This window comes from Triturus cristatus, chromosome 6, assembly GCF_964204655.1.
Source record: "Triturus cristatus chromosome 6, aTriCri1.1, whole genome shotgun sequence".
Classification (NCBI taxonomy): Eukaryota; Metazoa; Chordata; class Amphibia; order Caudata; family Salamandridae; genus Triturus; species Triturus cristatus.
Genome location: NC_140589.1, coordinates 1,485,430,727 through 1,485,443,644, shown reverse-complemented (window position 1 = coordinate 1,485,443,644; position 12,918 = coordinate 1,485,430,727). Strand labels below are relative to the sequence as shown.

At 44.4% G+C, this 12,918-nt stretch overlaps 1 protein-coding gene across 1 annotated transcript in view; it reads left to right on the top strand.

Moving 5' to 3' along the window:
• Positions 1–1,368: 1,368 nt before the first annotated feature.
• MTIF2 (mitochondrial translational initiation factor 2) overlaps positions 1,369–12,918 on the top strand; it is a 285,890-nt gene continuing 274,340 nt past the window's right edge. Inside the window, exon 1 of the mRNA XM_085612606.1 lies at positions 1,369–1,512. The gene's annotated coding sequence lies outside the window, so the exon portion shown is untranslated. The remainder of the gene's footprint in view (positions 1,513–12,918) is intronic.

Sequence of the window (12,918 nt, the reverse complement as noted above, 5' to 3'; positions counted from 1 at the left end):
CTAAAGATGTAAAATGGGCAGTTGGAGAATGGGTTTGGGTTAAGAGACCACGCTGGCACAAGAAAGGTATTTATGATTACATGAGACCTTTTGTTATTGTCGCTGTATACAAAAATGTTGTCTCTGTACACAATGGCTGTAAGTGGAGTATGTCTCGATTGGTGAAGTTTCATGGTGATAAATCTGCGTTTCCATCATGTCCAGATGTTTCACCTTCTCGTGATGCACTTCCCTTTAGAGACTCTCCACCTCACCCTCTTAGGACACATCGTCTTCCAAAAAGGTATGAGGATTATGAAATGTCCTAATTATTTCATCATATGCTATTCTTCTGATGTATGATTATATTTATGTTTACATTGCTCTGTAATAATTTTTGCATAATTGTTATGAATTATCTACATGGTTCTTTAATTTTGTTCTTTTCTTATTGTTGTTTCATCCGTAAAGGGGATGTGCTGTGATCTTTCAAAATTATACTGCATGTGCCTGTTATATTCTGTCTCCATGTTTGCGTTCCTTGAGACAGTTTTTCTCTGGAGCAACTGCAGGCTAGCAGCAGGAGTTGGTGGCTTATCTACTAAGCTGAATAAATACTTCAAAACCTTACCTGACAGTGTCTTTTTAACACATTACACACAGTATAAGATAGGCTGCTACCAAATGCGCAAAAAGGTTCAAGATAAAGTGCTTCAAAAAACATAGATTTTAGTAATACCCAGGCAGTACAGTAAAACTGTCCTTTAAAAGCACATACTTCACAGGTCAGCTGATAACGCCTTGCACACCCATTCAAAAAGAATAACTGTGTGTCAAGTGTTTCCATCATTAAAGCCAATACCGGCTTCCAAGCAGCCTCTACATTTGCAGATTGACCATTTCCACACATTCATATTTCTACCAGACAAGCAGGCACCACGGCAGAACGGCTGGTTTAGCTGTCTGCCCCTTACTTGGTTTCACAGTACAGGAGACCCAGCTGCCTTAAACTTGACCTGAAACATTTTAACTGTCGGAATTAACCGTCCGGGACGGTTGTCCTGTTACAAAAGTAGTAGAACTGTTGTTCTTAAAGTATGGGCACGTTGTGCCCTCAGATCCCTCCTACTTCAACCACTGCCAAAACGTTCACTGGACCGCTCATGCATAGGCGCAGGCTCTGCTCTCCCTCGGGGCTCTCTGTTAATCAGATCAGACGGAACTCCAACTAAACCAATCTTCCTCTTAAACAGTTCATGCCGACTGTAAAGGACTCGGCAGCAGACAAGTGCGGATTCCATAGCCAATCAGCGATTGGAAGTCTTGAAAGGCTCACTCGGGTTGGTTAACAGTGCCGTCAATGCTCCAATCCTAGCTTACCTTACAAATGAACACTCCTGGACGCATCCGTCAATGTGTTTAACCGTGGACAGTGTTATGCGACCCGGAAGTGCTAAATTTAAGGACAAATTACATTTGTTAAAAGATTAGCAACTGGGTGCGGAGATGCAGCTGCGTTCACGGCCGGTCCTTGTAAGTATGGGTTTGGAGATTGTTGATGGTGTCTCAATTTTGACTGTTTTGTAAGTGCTGTAAAGTTAACGGGATGGTGCCTAGCCTTGACAATTTTGTTTTAAAAGACAGGTCATGCCTCTTCAAGGGCTGAGAAGATTTGATGTATCGGTAAGTTGTCTCGTAAGTGACAGTTTCCTGTCGCTCAGGTGGTTGTCTTTATAGTGACCTCCTGCCATGTAGGCAAATTCTTAGTACTGATTAAAATTCAGGAAAGAGTTCAAATTCAGATCACAGATTCCGGACAAAAGGTCACATTTACTGAACCTATGTGAGAAGGGATGATATTAGTATAACTAGTAAGTGAAGAGATGGCCGGCGCAAATGTAAATCAAATTCAATGGGGAAATTACATTGTCCCGATTTCTATTTTAAAATCTCCCACTTCCGTGCCCTCCTAAAATGTTGGCATGTCTGCATAAGTGCTTTGTATTTTTGCCACTGTGGCAAATCCCCTTTGTGCTGCATGCCAAGGGGCTGCTTACTGTGGAGGATGGCATAACACATTGGACCCATTCCAGTCACAGCAGCGTGAGCTGGTGTCAACATTTTTACGAAGGCTGATTCTTGTTTCCTGTCTACCCCTGCTGACTGGGGAGTAAGATTGCTGCTAATGTTTGAGAAAAATACTGGCTACGTTTCCTTACACCATGCGTTTGAGCATACTGTATTTGTGATTCCACATTCTATCAGGGCATAGATGACAAGGTTTCAGATTGCTTATGTGGTGTGACATTTTCATAATTTCAGTGTAATTATAAGTGACATTCAACAACTATGAGTGACCGTTTCTCGCTAGCATAATCATTAAATGAAGACGAGGGAAAAATAGCTGCCAAGTTTTCAGTTTGCTTATGTGTGGCATTTTCATGGTTTTTAGCATGCGTACGTGTGACATTTCAGGCCTTGAAGCGTGAGACTTTGAGAGACACTTTATCTGAATTATAGCAAAGCAATTGTGTCCCTGTAATGTAGTAAAGTGATAGAATGAGCAATTGTATACTTGTATTGTGTAGCTTGGAAACACCTGCACCTAATTAAGATATAAAATGCACAACTACACCTCCCTCACACGGTCTTACAAAACTATAAACACTATACACAATAAGCATTCATGCAACACAAGCTCTTTGTTATCAATGCTACTGCAATGTCAACAGTTTTGTAGGTGTTCTTTCCAGCACTGACTACCTTTTGTGGAAATTACAAGATCAAAAGTTAAATTAAAAAAAATTAAACTGTGACTTGTTGGTGACCTGACGATCATAGAATTGAAGGACTGGAGAATTAGGCTACTACAAAGCTATTATAATTTTTTGTTTTTTAGGAAAAGAGGGACATTTTGCTGAGATACTTTATCCATGCTGTGAATAATGTCTGATCGGTTTAAGTCTGTAAAAACATTTTATAATATACTTTTTAAAAATATAATTGAGCTAATTAAAAAATAATAAACGCCACAGTTTTTTACAGCGCAAACTCGGCCCAATGGTATTGGCCCTTTTTACATGAGTAGCAGTTAAATTGCATAAAGACAATTTAATTTTTTAGGCACGAGGAGAATCACGTGATGATGAGCCGATGCAGAGAGTAGAATCTAGCTTCCTAGGTTTAAAATCAGCGCTCTGCCCTTCACACCACATCCTTTCAAACATTTAAAGAGTAGAAACACTGGGAAATATAGGGATTAGAACTCCGTGGGTGAATAGCTTGTTTTTCATTCATATATTTACAATGGAGGAAATGACACGAGTGACAAAACACAGCTCTTAGGAAAACGTGTTATCTTATTTGAATTGCTGGACCATGAGGTTAACTCCCTTATGCTTGTGCTGCCTTGGTTTGTTCCAGAGGTAATCGTCCAATACAATCAATGGCTTTTGGTTGCTATAGCGGAAGCTCCACCCTTCAGGTGTTCCTACCATTCCAAGAGAATCCGCAGGTCTAGCTCAGCTACAACAAGCTGGAGAGCACATATAGTACAAGTTAATACATCCCTCTTAGTTTTGAGGGGGGTCCTTTAAAGAGGACGGAATCCCATCACCCACTGAGGTAGCATGCTTCATCATCTGGCATCTCTTCTTGGTTGCAAAACATAGTGCAACCAAGGGCTACATCCCCCTCCCTAGGAGGGAGGAGCTCACAGTTGTTTTCAGTGTTCAAATCTAGGATCTCCTAGAATCCACTAGAGGCAAAGCAATATAGATATTGTTTTGGGTGATGGTTGCAGTGCGTGAGGTGATAAAGTGATTTAAAATTGTCCACTAGGAAGAAAAAGAACTTTAATATGGTATATCCTGGTGTCAAATATAAAACCAGTGTGCGTGCAGCTTAGAGCAAATCGCTGCCTCAGTCCGAAAAAACAGGTCTACATGTTTCAGCCGCGTTGCTCAAGATTTGATCTCTGCCTTCCTCAGGACCTAGATATTTTATCGATACTGCAAAAATTTGTGTAAAAAATATATATATATACACACACAAGTGTCCAATGATTCAATATATGTGGTTGGATTCAATACAACCTACATGATCCTGTGCTTTTAAGATTTGAATAGATGTCACAGGGAAAACAGACGACACCTGTGAAGAAAAACAAACACACATTGACATCAAACTATGACACAGTGGGATCAAAACAATTAAATTCAAAACTTGTACTGTGATAATGTGCCCTGCCGTGACATCTTATTGACATCATTATATATTAATGTATATATGACATACCTATTAGTGTATGCCATTAGCAAATAATAAAAGAATATATATATGCGCTTACCCGTCAATGTACGGGTGCACTCCTCACCTCACCTGGCAACAGCTCAGGACGTGAGGCACCACTCTATTTAAAAGGAACAAATCAGAAACCATAATCGCAGATCCATCTGGCGTTCTGTAAGTGTGGCTACCTACTATTTTTGCAATCAACAATTTCTATGGTCATGGTCGCCAGCTCGCTCCTCACCGGTGGCCCTCTCTGCCACAGTGCCGAATCGAATGCCTTAGAGCCCCAGGTCATGTAGGCCACATCCAACAGCACGCCCATCCGCCCTTGCAGCACCACGGGCAGACCGGACCACAGACACGGCAAGCACCAGCTCAGTCCACTCCGGGCAGCGCATGGCGCCCACCTCAAACAACCCGGAGTGCTCCGCAGCTCGGCCCTCAACGCAGCAGGCCCAATCCGCGCAATGATCTCACATTCGCTGGTGGCGCGCGTTTCTCCACCAACTGTAACCGGGCGAGTTGTTTTAGGTGATCATGGCAGTGGAATTCAGACAAGATTGCCCCCAAGTCTGATTGGATAATATGCGGATATTAGGTGCGGCTGGCAGAGCACTCTAGCGAGCGACCATCTTGCTGCTCGGCATAACCACGCCACCTATATTAAGATTTTTAACCATGATAACATTCTTTCTCCTTATTTGACTGATTTTAATGTGCCTTTAGAGGATTTGCCTATTAGGCAAGATAAGAGAGACATTATAGTGCATTTATGTGAGTGATAGAAAACTAAACAAGTATGAATATTAATACTGATCGAGGTTATGTGAGTCTTTTGAGTAGTGAGGAGCATCATTTTATTAGCGAATACAATGAGAGAAGAAAAAGTTGTGAGGACCTGGAAAGAACAGAAGTTTGCATTAGAACAGATGAAAGAGTAAGAGGAATGCAGTTTGTTGGGTTTACATCCTAGATTGAGAATAAAGCAAGAGAGGCGAAATGAGTCATGTATGGTAAGGCTTAGTTCTTCAAAGGTAAGTAAGGTAGAATTTGTGGGCGAGAGAGAATGAAAATGAGAATTTATGATTTCAGTGGATACTATTTGTTAGTTGGGGAACCTGTTTTGAGGGGAATTTATAATGCCTGTGGGTAAACGACTTATTTAAATTTGTAGAGAAATTGGGTTGGCACATGTTACTTGGCTTTGGTATTTCGTAGAGTTTATCACATGGATAGATTAGATAGTGAGCATAGTTTGAAAAGTGTGTGCCTAAGTGCCTGATTTAGATCTTGGGGGAATTGCCATGGTCCCGCTGCGGCTCCAAGTACTCAGTCAAGCTGTCGGCAGTCTTCTCTGCTGGTCAACAGTACTCTGTTGCTGTCAGGCCGGCAGGGTTGCGCAGAGCCGATTTAGATGTTCCCTTTGTGCTGGAGGTGTTTTGGCGGTGGAGTCTTGATGGAGTAAGGTCCATGGTGGAGTGGAGAAAGGGATGTACTACTCTTCATTATCTTACTACATATATTTTTATTTATTTGTTTTATATAGCGCGAACTTGATACGAAGGTATCTGGTATCAGAGCGCTTTACATAGCACCAGTTGCGTTACATGAGGATGCATTCTTTTCTGTTAGGCATGGGGAGATTTGCCCAGAATCACAGGATGTTCAGCGTCTTTGCTGAGACTCGAACCAGTTGATTGCCACAGTTTTTTTTCCGCTCCCCAGAATAGATTTTGCTAAAGCAAAGGTGTCCACTGGGCTGACATCTTGAAAAGGGCCAATGTAGGACCATATCAGACATTCCTAAAATGACTAAAGAATTCACTGTCATTATTGAAGATGCAGCAATGGCAGACACTCTCTTGGCTGTTGTCTATGCATCTGCCTTCCTTGTCAAGAGGATCCATGATGGATGTGGACAGATTTTGGGCCCGTCTATTTGTAATTTGCATTACGAAGCCAGTCCACAGATGCGCCTCTAGACATGCAGGAGTAGCCTTTTGGAGCTTTGTATTTTTTGTTTAAGTATGGAGCCACTGCTGACAGGTATTGCTGGTGTTTGCATTACTTTCAAGCTCTCCTTCTGTATGTAGTGTATGATGGCAACCGTTTCTTCTCTGTGGTGGATTTTAAAAATCATATGCAATACAGTCCATGCCTTTGGTTGAGATTCACACTTTAAACCTACTGAAAGCCCTCTGCATTAGGAAATAAAACACAAGCAGTGCCACTGCAGGAGGTATTGCTGGTTAAGGGGGAATCAACTGTCATGGCTCAGAAGGACTTAGTTGTAAGATGAACACATATGCATGATACATACAAAAATTGCAAGCAAGAGCAATGTTAAAATACACGAGGAGAAAGCAAACGTGATTCATAGTGAGACAAGTGATACAGAAGCCTACCTTAAATTTCCGGCGACAGTGGTGTTGGTGTGTGTCGTGGTGAAGTAGCAGCAGCACTGGAAGGACCTGGACAATGGGTTTCAAGACGGAAACAGAAGTGGGAAAACGAAAAAAGTTAACATTTCACCTCTTTTTCTTCCATTCCGCCTACTTGAGTTTGGTGGTCTTCCCTCCACAGTTACCTCGGCTGAAAGGCACATTGTAATCAGCTCGGTGGGACTCTTGGCTGGAGTCCTGCCATCAGCCGCTTCTGGCTGCGGCCCTGTTGATGTGGGAAAAAATTCCTGGCAAAGGCGGTGGAACTGTGGTGGTCTTTCGCCCATGGCCCGCCAACATCTAAATTGGGCGGGTGGGCCGTCAAGTCAGTGGTCAGGATAACCATTGAAAAAGCAACGGTGGGACAGGATCTCCCAAGATATAAATCAGGCCGATAGTTTTGGACAAGTCATTTTAGATATATAAAGTGCTATCATTCCTTCTTTATGCGGTGGCAATGAGCGATGTGAAAATTAGGCACTTGTCTTCAGTTGTTTTCCCCCATCCAGTATTTTGATTATTACCTATCCATAAAATGTATATAGAAACCCCTGTTTTTGGGAGTGAGCCAGAGACTTTCGCTTTCCGCACAGAGCTCTGTCCACTTTTTTTTAGAGAATGTTCTTTCCATTAGAGATGCTGTCTGTGAGAAGCTGGCTTAGTATATGGTGTACACTTATGTAAGTGGGCACCTTGCACCAATCCAGACAACCCTTATGGTGATTTTAGTGGTCTTAGACAACTTTAGAAAGCTTAGTAGCTGTGGAGCGCACCCTTCAGGCTTAGTCCCAAAGGAGTGTAAAGCAGCTTGTTTTACCCAAACATGGGTATAGATTAAGTGAAAAAGAATCACACAGTGTATTTATAATAATATGTATTTATTATATGACACTCGCAAACATAATCAAATATTTCCTCGCCAGAGATATACACAATGCACACAATACTTTTCAACAGAAACCGGTAGGTAGCACGAAATACACAGTGGCCACCAGGGGGAGACCGAACCATATATTAAATAGTGGTATACGAACCACGACTCAAGTCAAGACTGTACCCAGAAGACGTAGAAGTGCTGGGGATCCAAGAACCACCCAAGGTAAGGAACCAGGAACCCCACAGAGGCAGTGTGCAGAGTGGGAACACGACCACGGGCTCAATGAAAGTCAATGGGTAAGTCGCGGTTGCAATTTTAAAGAAGGACCCTTCCCAGTGGACCCTGAATAAACCCTGTGGAAGACGGAAGGTTGGAGAGCCACCCCATCCGTGGATACCCTAGGAACCAGGGTACCTACACCAGGGAAGCTGGGTGCCTAGGTGTGAAGTGGCATCGGAAACCACTGTCGAACCCAATGGAGAACTTCAGGAAGATGCCTCTGCTGGAGAAGACAAAAGTGTCCACCCAAAGGTAGATTCAAGATGTGAAGAACCTGCAAGCAGAGGGGACAGAGTCTATGCCCTTCAGGAGTGACCAGGAGGCACGGAAGACAAATGCTCTCCGAAGTTGGGTGTTGCAGGGGAGCTGACGGTGACCTTAGAACTGCAGCTGTATGGACCAGGTGACACTGTGGAAGACCAGGAGCCGTACCCGAGCTGTCCCACGTCGGATGTCGAGAGTTGAGGAGTCCAGCGGGAGCACCAACAAGCCTTGGCAACTGCAACCAACGTGGAAGTGGAGGAAGGTGCAATGTCAGGACCAGCAAGGTCCGGAAGACTAACCACAAGCAGAGGAGTCGGGGCAGGCCCTGAGCAATCAGGGGAGCCCAAAGAATACGAAGATGACCCTCAAGAGGACCACAGGCCGGAGGCACTGGAGTCGCAAGAGGACCTCGAGCAGCTCACCAAAGATGCAAGCCCACGATGCAAGACGATGTGCTGAGGATGAAGATCTTGGTCACTGGAGATGCTTGAGGTGGGGGCTACTTGAAGCCCGAAGATCTTGGTGGATGGAAGCCAACAAGCCTTTGCAACTGCAAGTCGACGTGGTGCACAGGGGTTCGGTTCTTGTGGCTTCGACAAGGGATACTGGTCTTGGTTCGCGTCAGAGCGGGAGTTAACTGCTCCCTGAACTGGTTTGAACTGGACTATGCATGGAGGGCACCAAGTGTGCCCTGCACGCAGACTATGTGACGCTGGCAAGCGCTTCCACTGTGCCCTAAAACACTAAACCTGTCTTGGAGGTGGTCACACCTCCCTGTGACAGTATACCTATTGTTCTGCCCGAACTTGGTTCAGCAGCAGGAGGGCAGAAACGGGTCTGTGGCGGGCAGTAGCCCTAGCTTGCTGTCTGGTTCTGGAAGGCTGGTGACTGGAGCGCCGTGGTCCTCCCAAAGGAGCTTTACGGTCCATGGAATCATACCTCTCAAACCGTTTACGGTGTGGGGGTTTGATTCCACCATGTTTGATACCGAATATGATAGGATTTGTTTCAGCCAGTTTCGAGATGATCACTGCGTAATGACGTGGTGCACCTCTATATGTCATATGGCTATCTCACTTGCAACCCGGGAGAATGGACTCCATAGGTCGTAGGGGTGTCCTGCTCATGCAGGGGCACTCTCACACTTAGAACCAAGCACCCTGCCTTCAGGATTGAAAGGCCTGCTCTAGGGGGGGCTTATAGGTTTTAAGTGCAGTGACATTAGATATAGGGAAACCTATATCTTTCGTAAGTGGTGCTAGTACCAGCTTACACAGGCTGCAATGGCAGGCCTGTAGTGACAAATTGAGTGGTCTCCTGTGGGTCGCATAATGCTTGCTTTAGCCCATAGGGGACCCCTGGTGTACCTATGTTCTGGTTACCTTAGTACCATATACTAGGGATTGACAAGTGGACACCAGTGTCCAATCTGGAATGTACCTAAGTACTTACCAAACAAATTTACGGGCGAAAGCACAGAGACTGGGGTCCTGATTAGCAGGATCCCTGTTAGACTAGTCAGAAATAGCATTACATCAAGGAAAAAGTGGGGGTGATCATAAAAGCAGATCCTACTTTCCTACACTGTCTTTATGACCTTCGTTTCTAATTGGGAATTAAAATAATTCTGAAATTCTCTTGGCATCTAAATGTTGTTCCCTTTGAGCAGGTTATTGAGTGCAGGTATTTAGGCATTATATTCATTTGTAATCCAAAGTGGAACAGGTATATAGCAAGTTTCTTTTCAGACTACTGTAAATGCTTTGAAAAGTTTTGCTCCCCCCCCGCTTAATGGGTTGGCATTTATAGGTAAGCTTATGCCACAGGCACTCTACGGAGCAGAGATATTAACACTTGACTAGGATGTTGATTGGGAGTGCTTAGAGGCAGTTTGTTTAAAAAAAACCTTCTTGGGAATCCTAAAAAAATACAATGATACAAACAATCCAGCCTGAATTGTGGTTTGATTCTTTGACCATTACTAGCTCGAACATGGGCGCCGAGATTTCATTTGTCTATTAAAAGATATGGCACTAAGTAAAAACTTTCCTCTATAGCGCTTTCACATATATAGTCATGTCCAGATGAATTCTTGCATCTTCTCTGCAAAGTTTCAGCAAATTCAAAACTAGGAATCCATATTCTTGTCACTGAAGTTCAGATGCCTGATGTCAAAGATCGGGTACGGGAATCTTCAGTATCTTGGGATGGGTTCTATTTAAGAGGCCATCTGTAGTTCATACGTATTGTATTCTTGGTGACACTGAAACCTTTCCTCATCTGTCCAAGATCCCAGATAGAAGGATAAGGAATACAATTCTCCGATTCTGGCTGGGTTTCGTTCCAGGGTGGAGAATCCTAGGCTTCAAAAGTAAAGTTTTAGAAAATAATGGCCATTGTTTTGTGTTTTTAACACAAAATATTCAGTTACTGATCTACGTTTACATCTGAGTGAGAGGAAAAAGGTACTCCACCCTGTGTTAAAGGATGACATAAGAAGACAAAATGAAACCCTGGTTGCTTTATGCTCTATGAAGCATGTTGATATTGTAACTGCGCTTGCAAACTATCTTATGTTGATACATATGAATTAATTTTGATGTAGTATTGATTACAAAATTAATTTTGATAGAAGATAAAGTTTTTGTGATACTGGCCTGAGGTGAATATTGAATTAACAGATCAGACCTTTTGGAATCCAATGTTTAATCTGTACAGATAGAGAAGAACATTTTTGTCTAACTTTTGTGTATTTCATAAATTATTTTTATAATTGTAAATGTGTAATGTTTTTTATTTCAATAAGATTTATTCTTGGAAATAAAGTTTATACATAAATATATAATTGTCGTACTGATACTCACTTTTATTTTTGTATTTGCTACTTGTTCATACCCTGTGAACTCTTTATGCACTTAGCATGTGTGTGAAATATTGTGCACTTTGTTCTTTTAATACTGTTTGTGAAATAACCTCCAGGATGACAAAACATTTTGTTGCTTTTTAACACATTAATTGTTCATTGTTGACCGTTCCATACCCCTTGCTGTCTGTTTCTGTTTATATTCCACATGCAAACACTTGTTTACAGTGTGGATCGCCAATGTGTTTTTTGTGGTTATTTGAAGGCTCCTTTTGTCGCCAAGACACTATTCATATTGAGTTTTGCTATGTACCAATATTAACAGATGGTTGAGAGGCCTCCAAATAAAAATGGGAATCTTCAACAGGCTTGAGTTGGAAAAACAGGGTGTGTTTTTCACACTGGGTGTAACTGAGAAAGAAACATGACGGTTGATTCGATTAAGAATGCAGAACTCAACAATGTGCGCGTTATCGGGGTCCCGGAGTCCTCGGATGAGGCTTCGGTTGACCTGCTTGTTGAGGACTTGGTCCTTAATCATCTGAAGCCCAAGGGCCTTGGGAAGTTCTTTGCGGTGGAAAGGGCCCATAGAGTGCCGGGCGGGAGGCCTAAGGCGGGTGCCCCGCCGAGGCCGATCGTGGCCCGGCTCTTTCACTTTCGAGATCGGGACGCTATTCTGCAAGCATCGAGGGTGACGGGCCCGGTCCCCTTCCAGAACGCGTCGGTGAATTTCTATCCGGACTTCACCCAGCAGGTGCAGAGGCAGAGACAGGGCTTCCTGGGGGTGAAGCGGCGGCTCCGGGAAAGAGACCTGAAGTATGCCATGCTCTTCCCTGCCAGACTGCGGGTGGTGCACGACGATCGGACATTCTTTTTTGACTCTCCTGTTATGGCCGACGAATGGCTGGACGCTTTGCCCCGGCGACGGACGGGGGACGACACAGCCGAGGATGGAGACAGTGGCCGGGATGGGCAGGGCTGACATCTCGGAGCCGGTCTGACTTGATTTGACTATACTTGAAGACTTGCATAGAGTGCAGTAACTGTGGAGGGTTGCGGGAGGACGAGGGTTGCTCTTTTCCTCCCTTAGGGTACTTTTTGTAGACTTTTTGTTTTTGTAGGGCGACAGGCACACTGCAAGTTGGGGGGGCTTTGTAAGCTGCAGCAGGGGTGCAGGGTGGGGGGAGTTTTAGGGATTTTGGGGTTGTTGTTGGGGGGTTTATTTCTGCAAGGCATGATGCTTATATCCAGGGCTGTTCCATGGTGGCTCCTCGGGTGTGGGGTGGGCCTCTTTCCGTTTGAGGATGGGGGGTAGGGGCTTAAGTGTTATAAGCTGGAATGTTAATGGGTTGGGGGATCGCATTAAGCGGGGGATTGTTTTGCAATTTTTGAAACGATCAATGCCGGATGTTGCCCTGCTGCAGGAGACGCATCTTATAGGAAATACGTGCTATGCCCTGAATAGGAAGGGGTATAAATTCATTGCACATTCAGGATTCTCATCTGGGTCCAGGGGTGTGGGCATCCTAGTTAGAGCTTCGTTGCCATTTGAGGTGGACTCCACCATTGTTGATGATAGGGGGAGGTTTGTGGCGGTGGCGGGGCGGTGGGAAGGACGGACTGTGGTTTTAGTTTCTGTTTATGTCCCGCCGGCCCTGCAGGCCTCCACTTTTGCAGATCTGGGTAGGGCCCTGCTGGATCTCCCGGGGGGAATGCTTGTGGTGGGAGGGGACTTCAACGCCGTTTGCTCCGGCCTGCTGGATAGATACCCGCCCAGAGACACAGGGGGGGCTCAGAAATGGCTTCCAGACTTCCTAGACACGCTTGGTCTGATAGACTGCTGGCGGCTCCGGCACCCCACACAGAGCCAGTACACGTTCCACTCCGGGGCACATGGTAGCCTCTCCAGGATTGATTACCTG